This window comes from Colias philodice, chromosome 2 (genome assembly GCF_061535455.1).
Source record: "Colias philodice isolate Cphi_HAF_F1 chromosome 2, ilColPhil1 Martin Lab GWU primary, whole genome shotgun sequence".
In the NCBI taxonomy this organism is placed as follows: Eukaryota; Metazoa; Arthropoda; class Insecta; order Lepidoptera; family Pieridae; genus Colias; species Colias philodice.
The window spans coordinates 9,373,703-9,392,045 of record NC_143087.1 but is presented as its reverse complement, the minus strand read 5'-3'; the positions used below and the strand labels follow the sequence as shown (position 1 = coordinate 9,392,045).

The following is an 18,343-nucleotide window of genomic DNA, read 5'->3' as shown; positions in this document are numbered from 1 at the left end:
TCTTAACACCAAGACCAAGTACCTACATATTTAAGCTGCATTCGTATAACGGTGCATTTACATCAAACGAACACAGAGCTAGAGCTAGAGCATTCTTTCGTAATCTTTTAGTGCAAACGAAAACTCGTATTCAGTGTTATTTAGTACAATTACATTGCACGCACTAAGATCAACGAAAGTATGCTCTACGCCTGTTGACACTAAAAAAAATTGACATAGTGGGGTTAGAATGAGCAATCGCTCGCTTGATTTAAAATTTAAATGCACCGTAAGAATAGTTACCCAAAATAACAAGAAAGGAGTAATCCGTAACGTAATAAAGTATAATTAATCAGTAAAGTATAAAATTAAAAATACAAAATTTCATAATTTAATTTATTTATTTTGATAAAGGTAATTTATACAACTTAATGGAACCGGGACAAAAACTGAGAGTCTCTCTCAAGAATAATACAGCTCTCTATTCATGAAAGAACTAAAAAAACCTTTTTAGTATCCTTTGAATTTATTAATTAATAATTATTACAAACAATTTTAATTAATAACAATTAATTCATCTATTAGTCAAGATATTACCTTAATAATGGATTGCACTTAATTTAATTAATTGAGTTATAATTATTATTTATCTAAACTTTAATATCCCAATTACAATAGAAACATACATTTCACACATCTCAGTAATTACGCCAGACGTATATCGATACCGCATCAAACTGTCTTTAATAAACCCAATTAGGCGGTAATAAAACTATAATCCCACTATACAACAAATACAAGGTGAATGTCTGAAATGCGTATTAATAAACAACAACGTATTCATTACCGTGCCTACGATAAGAACGAACCGTGTTATTACCGGCCGGCACCGGTCGTTTTCGATAATTCATAATGTATGTTAATTATGGTGCCTCCTTTGCCCCGAGACTTCCCTTGCCCTGCGAAGATTCATATCGACAAAAAATTTTAACATTTTTTTATCATATAATTACCTGTAAGTAGGGCATGCACCCGGGTTTACCCGGTTCCGAAAAACCCGGGTAAACCCGGGTTTTTTGATGATCTTGAGAACCGGGTCTGAATTATATGAAACCCGGTTCTCCCGGTTCCGACCAAAATATTAAAATAATAAGTGTTATTTATATTTTGCTGCATTATTTTAACAAGTTTATTCTATCTGGCAACGTCAGACTCACGTGCATCGCGAATTTTCGTGCCACGCCTCAAGCGTAGCTCTGATTGGTTGTCTAACCTTAGATGCTATAAGTTTCCTACCAAAAAAAATTTGGTGTATTACCAAAAAAAAATGTGTGTGTGTACTAGTGTACACACGTAAGAAGTGAAACTTCTTTATGACCTTATTTTTCAAAAAAAAATAATTTACTATACTATGGAACTTTACAGAAATACGTCGAATCACGCGTGCGGTAGGGATAAGAAAAAGATGGCGCGTAACGGAAAAATGTGACACAAAATTTTTTACAACCCCGATAAAGAAGTTAAACTTCAAAAAAAAATTAGGCTTCGAAAATGACAAAAATTAAGCTACTGAAACATTTTGATTAGATTTGTCGTGAATTTGAAAAACTGTTGATTTTACTGTTTCATATAATGATCCAGTCGTGTTTTTGTTTTTGGTGTCAAGCTGAAATTTATATCAAATACTCAAGTCTTCGGTCCCTTGATGCTGTGAAAAAGTCAAACTCACAAGCCAACGCATCAAAAGATACAGCCGTAAATGCTGAAAAATTTCGCAAATTTCGTCATTCGCATGGGACTCAAAACCTACAGGATACTCTCACACAGAGCCTTTAAATTTGGTAAAAGTAACGTCTTATATCACGCACAGATAAAGGAAAAATTGCTAGAAACATAAATTTTAAAGTTACAACATTATAAAAAATAGGTTTGTTCGGAGCCCTCGGAGCGCGTGTCCGACTCGCACTTGGCCGGTTTTTTGCTTTACAGTTTGCAGTTAATCAATAAGGTTTAAGTTTATATGTGATATTATGATAACAAGGTACTTTTATAAGACTGATAAATAAGGAGAAGTATTGAAATTTTGTTTCTTTATTAATTTAATAAAATAAGACACAAGCCGCGTAAAATAAAAGGCCCATCAGGTACTTTTACAGTCAGTTTTGTTTAATTTCGTATTTTTTTCCGAGGTATTATAAAAGAACCGGGTAACCCGGTTCTACCCGGTTCTGAGCTCGATTTGGAACCGGGTTTCAGAAACTTGGAACCGGACTCGGTTCTGCATGCCCTACCTGTAAGGATGTAAACGGCTAATGACTAAATGATAAAATAATTGGTAAAAGTATCTATCTCTATTTATTAGTTGTAAATTAGTTTATGAAATTAGGTTGGTTCTAATCAAGCAATAAATGGATTTCTCTCATGAAGAAATGCGTCCTCTGTCGTGTTTTATAAATATTTCTAAATAATAAAAAGCGATAAATTATTTAGTTGAAATATGAATGTTAATAATATAGCGTAGTATCTCCCGGGTGCAAGCAATTGAGAGCCTGCAATTAGGGAGCCAGCCGTAGGTACTTTGATTCGAAAATTCGCAGTGCGCACAAAACATTCGCTCACAACACTTTTGTGTGTTTTTCACGGCTTCAACGAGTGCGATACTGAAAAGCCTCAGGCTCCTAATTAGACTGAAGTCGGACGTGCCAATTAATTCAAGTTTCAGTCGGAAACTTTGCTGCATCAATTAATTTTCATAGTTAATTAGCAAGCAGGCCCGGACAAAACCGCGTCTGCGAAAGAAAGGCTAACGATGCCTGCCCCAGGCCCCCAGGCCGCCTACAATGCACCAATTACATCAGCTTTGTTGCCTACAAGAGCGCGGCTATCACGGGTCCATTCAGGCCGGCGCTCTCTAACCATCTGCAAATATTTTGTGGATTGCGCCGCACACGGCTTACCGCTTACACCCAATCTCCGAGATATTCAATTCGTTTTCAATGGACCACAATCTGTTTATGTCATGATTTATATTTTATGTATGTATTTATGTATGTATGTATGTATGTATGTGTATGTATTTATCGTATTGAATGATGATTTGTAAAGGTTAACATTAATTGTTTAATTGCATTAATCTGAGTTTTATATAAATTAATACCCGGTAGACGGTAGTCGATATTGTCTTTTTTAATTAATGTAGAGTCGAATAGGTTACTCACAGTTGACTAAATCTAAATCTTCTTTCAGTAGTAGAACAGCTGTTAGTATTGGGTGATGCACAATTATTGTCTTCTTAAAATTCAAGATATATAATTGACATACCTATAACAAGAAAATTAATAACACATCGTGTCGAACAATATGAAAATAGCAAAGCAGTCCCGCGAAAACAAGGCCGATGTACCGGGGAGAATTTAACAACAGCACACAGAACTCCGCGGCATTCGGCAATAACTCGCTACAAATAAAATTTTAACCTCTGCTTAATATCTGCCGGAACATTTCGACGAAGTGAACCCGCTAAATTGACAGACAGTAAAATATTTTATTCGCGTAATAATTTCATTTGTAAGAAAAACAAGGCGGGCGCGCTTCGCGGCATCTCTCGAGCTAGTTAATCTGTTAAGCATTTGGGAAATAAACTTCAGTTATTACTCATAAAATTTGGAAATTAAGGAAGGTATATTTATACTTCGTGTTAAAGGAAAAAGTTCCTTATTCTGTGTTGAATAAGGCTCAAGAATTTACTATAGTACAATGTTTTATGGTATGTATGATTATACGGCTGTGACCATGATGTAAGTAGGTAATGTGGATGTTTGGATGGCCACATTTGATTTTTGTTTTGTTTAAAAATAACCGATAAGTAGTTTTTAAAACCATATAGCAAATTATCGAAATAATAAAAAAACGGCTGAATTTGTAGATAAGTTCACATCAACACTAAATACAACTACGAACACAAAAGACTACCCGATGATATCATAATTAGGTATGTATTTAAGAATTATTTAGAATTTCTCTACTTCTATCCCCCACATCAAAATACACAAACCTGCATCATAATAATCATTAGAAGCAAACGTTTAAAACCCACGACAGTCAGTCGCAAAAAAACTACAAATCAATTATAACACATTTCTAATCAGCACAGACGGATTTACCGGCGAGTGACGAGCGTCGCCGCGAAGCGACCCCGCTCGCTTTGTTTTCGCCCGCGCTATGTCATTAGTGGAAAAATCTCGATATTTTTGCAGGCATCGATTATTTTTAATGGGCCGCCAACGGCTTGCTGTATGCTCGCAATAGAATATCTGTGAACCTATCATCTTTTCACATTTATAAGTACATATATTCACAAGTAAGTATAATATTTTAAATTGCGAAACTAAGTGTAGAGATAAAATGATATGACGTTACATAATTAGTAATATTTTAATAACAAAAAATACTAATTAAAGAATCGTTATGAACCCAGAATAGAATCTACCTACCAGTTAAATAATTATAGATTTACAAAATCTATCTGTTTATTCGCTTTTATAAACTTGGACTATGTTCATTTATTTTCTTCATAATTAATAATTATATAATTTTTCACGTTATTATTTCATGTAACCGACTAGAGGTAGACTGTGAGGTATATGACGAATAATATGACAGATATGCAATAATTTTTAATTATGTAACAATTGATTACCTATTTGCATGCAAAAATAAACTAAAACTGAAACTAAACAAATATAGAATCTGCTTTAGACGCAAACCTACAATATTGTAGTCGTTAAAATAAGTTTGAACGTAGAGATAGATTTGTTTGTGAGTTTGGAGGTCTGGTGCCGCGGGCGCAATCATTAAGGAATCATTAAACGCTAACGACAACCGCCCTCGTGTCCGATGGCGCGCCATTTCATTCTAAGCACGCCTCACTAAACTGAACTCTTTGCTGTATTTAAAAATAAAAAATAATTTATTTAAACTTTTTTTTATTTTGAAAATAGAACGCGCGCTGTTTTTGTTAACCGCGACATAACTAATGCATTCTCGAGTGTAATAAATCATTGGTAAGTATTTTCCTGTATTATACTCATTAGTGGTTATTTAATTATATTTCTATGTTTAAATAATATTTTTAATACAATATAAGTTATAATAGATAAGTTTTTTGGTTTATAATAAAAACATAATTACGCTCTTAAATATTTTAGAATATGTAGATAATAGAAATTATAATTATATTAAATTTATTTCAACCGTACAATTTATTTAAAATTTATTTTAATTACTTAATAACTAGTGAATTAAAAATCTAACATTTTTAAATGAATATAATAGATTAACGTTTAATATTCTTATAAATTATATTATTTACCATAAAAAAAATTATCCAAACACAACTGACAACACCCATGGGAGTCTCTATGACCTACTTAAACAGTCAGCAACCACGTAAAACGATACACAAAGATCATAACGTAGAACGTATCGCTCCAAACAAACCAAATTGCATCCCGTACGTTTATATGACACCGATTTATCAGTAGAGCAGATAGTTAGAGTGAAAAGAGTGCTAACAAAGTCACGCGGCGCTGGTTGTCGCGGCAAGCAAATGAGGCGCGACGCTCACTGCTAACTAAACCAATCGGCCGTACTGCATGTACATACGGGCGGTTCGAACGCGACGAGTATTTCAGATTTATATATGTAGAGTTATAATAATTATGTTACAAGTAAATAGTTTGATTTTGTTTGGATTGTGATGCGTTTGAAAGACATTGAGAATACAACAAAAAAATTGGTGAATATAAAATTTAATAAACATGAATATTCATTTTTTAATTGATACATTTCTCTGTTTGATATTGCAATTTTACTACTATATTGTCAGTTTTATTATCATTATAAAATTTATATTTATCATAGTCATAAAATTAGCATTTTATTATCTAATATTAATTTCATATCGACATTTTACAATTAGTGTGTTTGGTATTCTACACGATCATAATTCATAACATGAATAAAAAATATTTAATTATGAAAGAGATTGATTATAGGATTCTTTGAGCTGTATATTTTTTACATACAACACGTCATATCAGTACCTACCTGTACAGGAGCCCTAACTGAATTTTCAAAATAATTTCGACAACTTTAGTTCCAGAAAATAATCTGTATTTAAGTTTTAACGTCAATAAAAAGTATTTTATGTATTTTTCTACTTCTTTAGATACAACTATACATTAAGCCTATTAATCGTTTTAAAATATTAAGAAACGCAGCATCTCGCAACTCTGCCGCTCGTCTGCGCGTTCATTTAGCATCATTTGCGGGGACTTTTATCCCTCATCTAGTTTTAATGTGCTCGGAATCCTTTCGTATTCACTTGTTAGATGCAGTTCGCTGTAAAATCAGGTAGAATATCGTGTTTAAAGTTTTCCATTTCTAATGACTCGTATTGTTCTTGTAATCTTGTTGAACATCTCGTTAGGTTTCTATGGCTATGAGCATTTACTGTTCTTGTATTAGATTAAGGGTAGTTCAAATTGTTTGTAAATGAACCTTTAAAAGGGGATTCCCCTTGATGGAACAGGAATTGAAGTTTTAGAAGGTTTAAACTTTAAACACACATACCTTCGTTATGTGGCTGTATAAACTGATTCTGAATACACAATAGATACGTACTCTACATTTCAATTAGTAATAGCATATTTTATATTAAGTTAACATATTCTCACTTCATTCTATAATCTATTCTTTGATTGAAATTAGCCAACTAACTATATTTTCGTCTTACGCAAAATGAGTGTCTACAATCTACTCATAAAACCTACTTCTCATCTCATAAAAGTAAAATGTAAAAATCTTCACAAATATTTGTTATCTGTATCATGACAAAGTCTCCCCAATAGCATAAAAGATCACATTAATTGTACAAATTAGCATAACGTCAGTCCTATTAATGTAACTGGCCACGACGGACGTATCTGCTCAATTTTAAGTACTAATTCAGCGGCACCATTAGTGTCACCACTCATAATATAATGCTGGGCTAGTGTCACACGCACGTGTCGGATCAAGTGCACTGTTTGGATAATGCAAATCGCTTGAAGACCCATTGTTTGTAATGGACTAATGGTACTGTTTTATGAGTTGTATTTATTGTCCTTTTATTTATTGCCCTATTATTTAAATCGATTTATTTATGCCTCAAGAAATATAAAAATTAACTAAATTAACACAGAAAATGAAAGTTGAAACAAAGAATAAATAAAATAAAACTGCTAATTAAATGTCTAACAGATTCCGCTTTTAATTCATTATTCACATAATGCTCAAAAGAAAATTTGGAAAGCTTAAATTTGAATAGCTTTTGTAGGCTATGTAATAATTGGTTATTACTTATTTTTATCGTTTAAGCTTGATTCAATCAGTTAAGTTCATTTGGGTTAGATAAATAAATATAGCAGGATATAAAGGGCTGATCTCGTCTCTACTCTCTACAAGCAGTATAACAAATCCAAGAGAAAAAAGCATTCGCCCCATACCCCACTTTAGGGTATGTAGGTACTTTTTAATTCAAAGATTTGAATTCTGGTTGATCCTTCGTGACATTATAGATATAGCAATGTTATTAATTTAATTAATTCACGTCATAAAAGGCGACTTTTAACATCAATCAGTATCAAATCTATTTTTATTTTAAAAATCATACAAATCTTTAACAGCTATCTGACCTATAAATTAGGTAATAAATTTCCAATAAAACCTATCAAAATAATCACTCATACAAAATATACCCACATCATTAAACTAGAAGATCTTTGCCAAACTTACGAATCGTGCACAGATACAACTAACAGCTACCACAGAAAACAGATAATATATCGCATCGAGTGAGCGTGTAAATGCATCAATTTGCATGATATCGGTTAGCACATAAGTGTGTCATGCCCGCTCTAATCCGTCACCGTAACGAGCGGGTTCGTTATCGCAACCTCATTAAAGCGCTGCAGCTTGGATAATGTTTACAAGTCATTTACAGTGAAACTTGGTTAAGTGGGACCTGGATAAGTGAGAAACCTCCATAACTGGAACTCATGCTGAGGTCTCAACACTTTGGCACTGAATTACCTCTGTTAGTGGGACGAGGTAAACCTCTATATCTGGGATTTGTTCTTTCGATTTATCATCATAGTCACCTCTATAACTGAGACAGCGAATAAATTTTATATGCATAAACCTCTGTAACTGAGATAACATTGTTTGTTTACTCATTCTTATTTTACCCAACCATATATTTTACTAGCTTTCCGCTCGCGGCTTCGCCCGCGCAGTCAAAGAAAAACCCGCATAGTTCCCGTTCCCGTGGGATTTCCGGGATTGCGTCATTTTCCCGGGATAAAAAGTAGCCTATGTCCTTTCTCGGATATCAAAATATCTCCACACCAGAGTTACTTTCGCATTTATAATATTAGTATGGATTTAATGATCGCACCTGTATAACTGAAATAGCCTGTATTCTCACCTATGTTAATGGAACCCTCTGTAAATGAGACAGATATTTATTTATACCTGTATATCTGAGACACTGGGTAAGTGGAATACCTCTATAAGTGAAACAACATTGCAGGTCCCTTGATGTCTCACTTAACCAGGTTTCACTGTATAAATATCAATGTGTAAAAGTGAGCGTTACTTTTGTGAGATAGTTTTGGTGTTCAATTTATGAAGGTTTGATTGGTAGATATAGAAATATCTAATAAGTAGGTACCTACTAATGAGAATTTTTTTTGGTAATTTTTATTCATGTAAAGATAATTGTGATTAGAAATAATTGAAGTTCATTTTTAATCATAGATATATAATAAATGTATCATCATCATCATAAAAATTAATAAATTATACGAGTAATTAAACTCTAGTTAATATTAACTTCGCAATAATACCTACAGAACATCTTAATTTTATTTAAAAAATACTTTGATACAAAAATGGTTATTATAATTAAGTAATTAGAATAAAATAAAATTACCAACAAAGAATTACAATATTTTATTAAATATAATTCATTACTCCAGCATTTTTATATAACGTAACTGAATAAAAAACGTACGAAAATTGAAACGCTCACATTTCAAGTGCAACAACCTCACAATCAAAACAAGCGCTCTAACCATTACGAAAAGAACTTTTTCAGCGAACTTTCCAGAACAAATGGCATTTGAAAGAGACCATTATTAGAATCGTATGTGAAAACGATCACCGCAAATGCCATAAAAAGGTCGTATAGCCAATAAAACCTCTACAGTCAGCAATGATGCTTGCGGGGGAGCGGGGGAGCGGGGGACGGTAGGACATGGTTTGGGCGGGAGGACATTTTTATCCGGCGCTAGGAAAAACTGCACGATACCAATTGGAATAGATGACGATTGATTTGTTGGGTTTTTTACGTTTTTTGTGACGCTGAATTTAGATGTGATTTGCTTTGGCGTTTGTCAGTGGAAAATTAGATGTTGAGGTACCAAAGAAAAGTGTAAACGCAATTGGTGAAAGTGTTAATGAATGACATAGCTCTACTATTTTATTAATTATTTTGTAGTTGTATATTTAAACTTGAAAAAATTTTCAATGTGATTATTTAATTATTAGGTAGGTACCTATTTACTAGAATGAAATAAATATTGTATCTGAAAAATAAGGAAATAAACAGATAATTAATTAACAAATTAAATTCTATCAAGGGTTTTGTATGTTTCCAATAATTATTTGACGATGATTAATAATTAATTTGACGATTTTTCATAAAAATTATAAAAATCAATCTTAAATCTTAATATTAAAACTTACGTAGCGTGCGTGGGCGGCCGTGCAAAGTAACAAGCGCAGAGTTTAGCGCTCAACACAAAAACAAAACAGAGTCTGTTATCAGTTCGGAACTTCGAGCATCAATCGAGAGCGATGCAAAGTTACTCAGAGATTCGAGCGCGTGGCGAGCTGCGAATGTCGCGTCAGATAAGCGACTGAAGCCCTCGCAGCTAACGCAAACTATACCGCGCCGGTGGGAGGTTCCACATCCCTGGCCACGCCCACGCCCCGCCCACCCGCAACCACACCTACCTGAATTAATAAAGGCGGCAAACACCGCTGGACACGCGGACAATACTGCATTGTCCTATGTCCAAAATAGTTTCAATTAGAATCGAGGACAAGGCACAAAAGCTTCACCAAAGTCGCTTTCAAAACAAAATTGACCGGTACATGGATATAAGCAACGCTGCAACCAACGTGCTATGACTTAGCAATCGCATGGGACAAAGCTTGTCTCTAATTTTAACTAAAACTGTTTATATTACAAGGTTAAAGCCAAAAAAAAATTGTCGCAGAATATAATATAAAACACCAATTACAGAAAATTACTAAACAGAAAATAATTTCTTAAAAAACTGTAAATAAATAACATTCAATAAACAATTACATATTTTATCCTTGACATTTTCAGAACGTCTCTAATATTGTACAACATCATAATATTGTCTCCTTAAAAATGAATTTTCATAAAATAAATTCTGTTTTTGATATTTAATTGTAGAGTCATGTTAAAATGAAATTGTAGATATATTTTTCGAAATTATTTTTCTCTTGTGATTTGTATAATTTATTCATAGACAGTAAATATTTGTAAATAAAATATCTACATTGTTTGTTTTTCTGTGACGGCGTACAAAAAATAATATTTATAACATGTACACTATTCAGAATATTATCAACTGAATACCACAAAGAGAATAATAATAATTGTAGTTACAAGAATTTACATTGTAAAATGTTTTGGGGACAATAGTCCCCTGCAAAGAGGTTATGTATCACATTCTAGAGCTTCAGGACAGTTTCTGCCACACAATATTTATATTTACCGACTTACTTAATAATAATAATAATAAGGGCGTAGGGATGTGACGACCCCATCGCCCACGGTTGGAATATCTATTGTCTATGTGACAGATATTCCACCCGTGCAATCAGTCAACCCGCAGGACACCTTGTGGCGGGGTGTCGGGGAGTAGCGACCCCGCGGGAACCGAGTGCTCCTGGGGGAGGCCCCTGTCTTCATCTCCGGCTCGCCTTTACCGGCCGGTCGGAGTGAAGCCTGACGAGGACAGGACCCCCACCTCTGGCTTGCCTTAACCGGCCGGTCAGAGTGGAGTCGCGAGAGCTTTTAGCTCGAAGGGTGGATGCGAATCATAAGTGGCGAGTGGGCACGTGATGCTGGACCCTCAGGGAGTGCGTGATCGTAGTTTAAAGTCCAGGGACGCCTCTCCACCCTTAGCTGCTCGCAATATGTTGCCCCCTTGTCGCACTATTGCAGCGACTTATTTCGGGGGCCCATACAGTGAGAGGGCGAGTCACCACCTGCCAACATATTTTTACTTTCTTTTAGTAGAAAGGCAGGTGCCATAGTTTCCCATAGTCCCCAATACCAGTCCATTTAGCATCCCAATCCATAGCCCAGTTATTAAATTTCCATACCCTGCAATAGTCCTACATCGGCCGTGGACTGCCTAGGACTGTATCTCTATATAGTGCAGTCATGGGCAGGCTGCGGCTGGTGTCCCACAACACATTAAAATTCTCGAAAGGGCCTCTGCGTGTTGGATCCGTGTCCCCACGTAAGCCTTCCAAAGATCCGGGTACCGTCCTTCTGGTGGTACCCGAGTATTATGGAAATGAGAAACATAATAATAATATTTAATATATATAATATATAATATAATAGATAATATATGATTATAATAATATTATAATATATAATATTATAAAGAGGAAAGGTTTGATTTTTTGTTTGTTTGTTTGTTTGTATGAATTGAATAGGCTCCGAAACTACTTGGCAGATTTGAAAAATTCTTTCACTGTTGGAAAGCTACATCATTTCTGAGTGACATAGGCTAGGTTTTATCCCGGAAATCCCACGGGAACGGGAACTATGCGGGTTTTTTTTTGAAAACGCGGGCGAAGCCGCAGGCGGAAAGCTAGTACTTAATATTATCGAAACTAAAATAATTAAAAACTCTAATTTATCAAAATTTTGAGGGAAGCATACGTAACACTGTTTCAAACTAACACAGGCTTTAATTTCTTCAAATAATATATTTATCTCATTTTAAAGTTTTTATTAAGGACTAGCTGTGCCCGCGACTTCGTCCGCGTGGAATAGTGACTGTATAGTAGTTACTACTTAACTTTTATTGAGTAAACACGTACAACCATAAATAATTAAAAGAACTGTTAGTAAAATTTATGACTAAACTGAGCTAAAAAATAAAAAAGAAATGCCTAATTAATTTTTTACGTAAAATTTCTTTTAAATTATGTCATATTATTTTTTAGGCACCAGGGTCGAGGGGAGCAAATTTATTTACCTTCCTTTCTTGTATGTGTGTTTTTAACAATGTATCGTGCAGCAACTGAGCGCCGAGACAAACGTCAAAACGTAAAGGAATAGAATCCGCTATCGATACTAATTGACATAAGCGTATGATGTTTTGCTAAGGATTTGTTCACCCTACCAACGACGACGACGACCACGAACAAAATTTTCATTCAGTCGCAATTTAACAAAATTGTGCGAAACACAATTAAAAATAAAATATTGAAATTTCCTGTCATTCTGGTGCCTGGAATTTATTTTGAGATCAATGAATGAAAAAATGTATTTTTCGTAGAAACGGTGGCTCCTAGAAAAAAATGTATTTGAAGTTTTTTATAGATAATTTTATGATCTACAATTTTGGTAAAAGATGATTATATGATTAACTTACCGTCTCGCCGACAATCGCAAAAAACCTATTTTTATATTAATTATCCTCGAATTTTTTTTTCTTTTCGAGTAGTTACCAGTATGACGGGAAATTTTAATTTTTTTTTAAACCAATTTTGTCTGGAGGACAATTTTGGTCGTAGTCGTCGTCGCCGTTGGTAGTGTGACCGAACCATTACTAAAATATCATGAGTTTATGTAAAAAATTAGCGATAGTAGTTTCTATTCTTTAGCGTTATTCTATTCTCTGACATTAGTCTTGGCCTGCTGATCAGCTTAATCGATACTCAGTTTTTATCAAATCCAGCACCAAATCCAAATCAGATCTTTCCTGTCTCACGCATGTAGTAATTAATTACCGTTTAGACCATGCAATAAAAATTAAATTAAAAAACACCCAACGCAACGAATAAAAGTGCATAGAAAAAGGAATAAATAATTTCACAAACTTCCCGACGATCTTTAAAAATAAATACCATCTATACTGATATTATAAAGAGGAAATGTTTGTAATTATGTATGTATGTATGGTTTTCACGCATAAACTACTGGAACGATTTCAAAAATTCTTTCACCATCAGAAAGCTGCATCTTCACTGAACAAAGAAGGCTAGGTTTTATCCCGGAAACGGCCGCAGGCGGAAAGCTAGTTTTAAATATTTATAAAAATAAAAAACAAAGTCGTCGGGGCTGCCATGCCATCATTATCATAATACATATATCATATTTTTTCTTTTATAATGGTACTTAATTTTAAAGATCGTCGGAAAGTTTGTAAAATTATTTATTCCTAAAATTTTTTCTTCATTGCGTTGGGTTTTTTTTATTAAATTTTCTTTTATAATTTAATTTTCTTATTTTCATGTAATATTTTCAAGTGAGCGAGACCGAGCTATCAATTCTACCTCCATATTACATTCCTACATCATATTGATATCTATAAGCTTTTTGCTCCTTGAAATCTTTTAAGTTGGGCCGTAACCGTGCACAAATTGCAATGGACCACAGTGGCAAAAGAAGTAGGAAGAAGGTATATTTAGGAAAAAAAATTGCCAAGGGCCAGGCCCATGTGGCTATGAGTAGAGTTCAAAATTTCCAGGGTGTGGCTATCCTCTCGCTCCCATGTCCCCTCTTCTTTCACAGACTTCCCTTTCCAACCCTAGTAAATGGCAGAACCGATTTTGATGTAAACCATATCTAATTGTATGTATATGTACACGTCATATCCTGTCGTTTGATGCTCCATTTGGTTTATTTATCCAACAACTGTCACCTCTAAAGTAGGACTGTTGATATTTTTTAAAATATCGGATTTTCGATGTATCGATATTTTCAAATATATCAGTATCGGAGTTCGATATATCGAAAAAAATATCGATATTTCGATATATCGGCTTTATTTAAAAAAAATCGTAAGTCAGCTCAAAAATGATTACACAATTTATAGTCTAGTAGATTTATTAAACAAATTAAATTATGAATGTACATAAGTATTAGGTTATAGTTCTTAGTAATTACTTTTTAAATTTAAATAAGACAATTATGTATACCAATACCAATATTTTTCTGTAAGAGTTTTTAAAAATACTCTTTGTTTTAAATATGTTCAGCTGTTTGGCTACTAAGATTGTTAGGCACTGAAAGATTGATTGAAGAAGCAACTCGTTCAGATGATAAAAAATTGTCAAGCGACTGCTAACATTAAGTTTACGATGATTTTTTAGATTAAATAAATTACGGAAAAAAAATTATTAAAAAAAATATCGACCATCGATATCGATATTTCAATACCGAACTATCGATATATCGTCCAAAAAATATGAGTAATAAATATCGATATTTCGAAATAATAATATCGATATTTCGATATATAGATATTTTATCAACAGTCCTACCCTAAAGTGCCCTATATGTAATAAACGGATGAACCGATTTCTATAAAACATTACTAACTACATAATTGTAATTCACACGTTGCCCTTTCATATTTTGATATGCCGCTTGAGTATATTATTTCACCACATTCGATTATTGTTCATTCCCACTTTTACCTCTGTAGTCTAACAAATGGATAAACCGAATTGGATAAAAATATAACTAACTGTACTTCACCCGTTATGCACTTTCATTTGATATATGTCTCTTAGGTATATTTGACAAAATTAGTTTTTTTCATTCCCCCTTTTATCTATATATAGACTGTATAGTAAATGGATGAACCGATTTTGATTAAATACGTCTTATTAAACTTTACACGTCATGCCCTTTCATTTCATATGTCACTTGAGTATAATTGACAAAATTCATTTTTTTATTACCGCTTTTATACCTATATCAAATACATGGATGAACCGATTTTGATAAAACGTTCACTTTCATTTAATATATATATCACTTAGATTCGACAACTTTAATTTTTTTCATTCCCACTTTTACCCCTATAGGTAGGTATAATAAATGGATGAACCGATTTTGATACACTTTATCTAAGAACCAGCGTCGGAAAATATGCTGCCTAACAAAAAACCGCATCTAATTCGGATTACCTGTTAGCGAGCTACGGTGGAACAAACAGATACACACACATAGCGGTCAAACACTTATCACTCATCTTTTTGCGTCGGGGCTTAAAAATATATGTAACATACGACATAATTTAAAGGACATTTTATGTATAAAATTTACCTAAAAATAAGCATAATTTTAATTTGACCCCTCCCCCCCTACTACCTCAGCTTACCCCCCCACCCCCACCCCACCCTTGGGGACTTTCGATATGATCACCTGGACATTTTATAGAAATAACTGTAGCGTATAACAGATAACTTACGTTTTATCGTACACTGAATAATAGTGTACCATAGAATGCCTTAGCAAATGTTCTCCGTGAATACTTAAATGGTCATAACTTTTTTATTTATAAACCGATTGACATGAAATAAACACTAAATGTTAAATGAAGATTACCACAATATATTAGTGAAAACCGCATTTAAATCGGATAAGCCGTTTCTGAGATTAGCGTGTTCAAACATACAGACAAACAGACAAACGGACAAACAGACAAAAAAAATTTTAACGACAGTTTTGGGTTTGGGATCGATTTAGTAATAACCCCTGCTAATTTTTTTTTACATATTTTCATTGTACAGACACCACTTTTCTAGAATTTTATTATATGTATTGATGATGATGATGATGATATATACCTACAAATGCCCTAGCCGCTGTCTATCTATATCAGACAACGGCTACGAAAAGATGGTAAAATACCTTAACAGTCAATTTACTATCTTGTCCTAAAATAATTTATCTGAATTAATATATCTCGAAAAGATCTTTAATATATCTTGAAAAGAAGACATATAAGATAATGTTACAATTTTAAAATTCCCTTAAAATCTGGGAACGACGAGTTCGACGGGTTTTTTTAACAAACAAAAAAGATTTTGGCGAAATCTGTAAGAAAATAGATTTTATTATTCATTCATAGGTAAGTCCTATGCAAAAACACTCGTTCATTCACTTATGATCAACCCTATGATAAACCTATTGTTAACTTAGTATTTTTTTGTGTAATCATAACGTAGGTAAATTGTAATTTAAATACCAAGTCTTTTAAGTTGTTTGATGTCTCTTTCACTTTGAACACAGCATTTTATCAAACTAGTCTAATTACCAACTTTAATGTATAAATTAAAGGTTATTTCCAGGTTTAAAACTAGGTTTTCCTAATTGACTTGATCTAGAAAACAGATAAAAGAGATTTGATCAGTGGTGAAATACCTACCAGCATTCCTAAACTTCAAATAAATTAGGTTTCAATAATAGATTTGTTATTCATGCTTTGTAAACATTTAATAATTACTTGATTTATGAATACTAAAAAATGCTAAAAAAATCAGATATTTCATTCAAAAATATGCAATATGCACCTTCTTGACTTTCACCGTCCACGTGCCGACTAACATTTTCATATTTTTTTTATATTTTATTATACTTAATCTACAATTTACAATTTCCTTCCTAAAAATCAGTTGCTTGTGTTTTATCTTATATATAAAAATAAATCGCAAAATGTGTTGGTAAGCGCATAACTCGAGAACGGCTGAACCGATTTCGATAATTCTTTTTTTATTATATTCCTTGAAGTACGAGGATGGTTTTTATGTAGAGAAAACGTAAACATGTACCACGGGCGAAGCCGGGGCGGACCGCTAGTTTATCATATAAATCTAAATTATAGAGCCTCGGTTTCTAGGAGTGGCAAGAAAATACGTCGTTATATTGTAGAGTGTAAAATATAGAGTCCAATTTATAAATCTTCCGTTTAACGCAATATCCTACGAGAGTTGTGTACATTTTGAAGTTTAAAGCTTTAATAGTTTGTTCAGTTGAACTGAATTTTAATGAAAAATTTTGATAATGTTATGTTTCAAATAGCTCATACCTACATACATTTCCAAAAATTTCATAAACCACAATAATAATATGAATAAATGAAAACTCACATGTAAAGTAAAAAAAATGCCTGTCTAGTTTTATTTTGCAGACTGTTTCTTTATCCTTTTAATAGTATAACGTAACGTCTCGAGTGACGCAAACATTTTTTCAAGACCCAAATATAGAGCACCCGTGTTACCTTGACAAGCTTTTACAAGTATCAATTAAAAAAAATCAGACTCAATATAAAAACAAGCATTTGCATATGTATTAAATTATAATAAATTATATTAACCTATGTTTAAGTATACCTAATTCCTTTATTTTACAGATCACAGTCCGCTAGTTGCAATGTACGTAAGCTTTAGTAGCCACCGGCTCGCTCGAGCAAATAGCCAGTCTAGCTTCAAATATCTGTTTGATTTCAGAACAAACAACCGTGGGGAAGAAGTTGATCTCTCGACGATTTTCACACTTACTTGATTTATCTAAGGGTGTTTACAGAGGAATGGACGACGGACTACAGTGTGTGCACTGTCCGGATATTTTGAAATGTTAGGACAGAAAAGAGATTTGAAGTAGTATCTTTAACGATAAAGTGCAAATGTAGGATTCGATAATTAAATTGTAAAAAAATAATCCAGTGTTTTATTATCTTTATAAAGTGTTATATATAAAATTTATTATTTATTTTAGAATATTTCGTCACCTAGACGTCATTTGTGTCACTTACCTATTACAAGAAGAGATGAAAAATTTGCCTTTCATTTTATATGCTTATACATAAATTTCTAATAATAACAGCATCCTTCTCAATAATTTTTTCACATTCTTATGTATCTCAATATAAGAGGCCTGTCGAAGACATCATATCATACGCTCATCATCAAAGCATCATCATACGCTGACGGTATCGGGATTAGGATTGATAACTAGCGTCAATCATTCAACTGGTCGCCTCATGAATCTCGTCTAGAGAACGTGAGAGCACATGTCCTAGTATTCTCCACCCTATCATATAGCTTAGTTATTTGAAAATATGTTAATAATTAAAGACACTATATTAAGCAACTTAATTACATACTTAACATAGAATATTTTTTG

At 33.2% G+C, this 18,343-nt stretch overlaps 1 protein-coding gene across 1 annotated transcript in view; it reads right to left on the bottom strand.

Moving 5' to 3' along the window:
* The window catches only part of LOC149490700 (LIM domain transcription factor LMO4), a 141,884-nt gene extending 131,920 nt beyond the window's left edge, over nucleotides 1-9,964 (bottom strand). Inside the window, exon 1 of the mRNA XM_089707897.1 lies at nucleotides 9,829-9,964. The gene's annotated coding sequence lies outside the window, so the exon portion shown is untranslated. The remainder of the gene's footprint in view (nucleotides 1-9,828) is intronic.
* Between the last annotated feature and the right edge of the window lie 8,379 nt (nucleotides 9,965-18,343).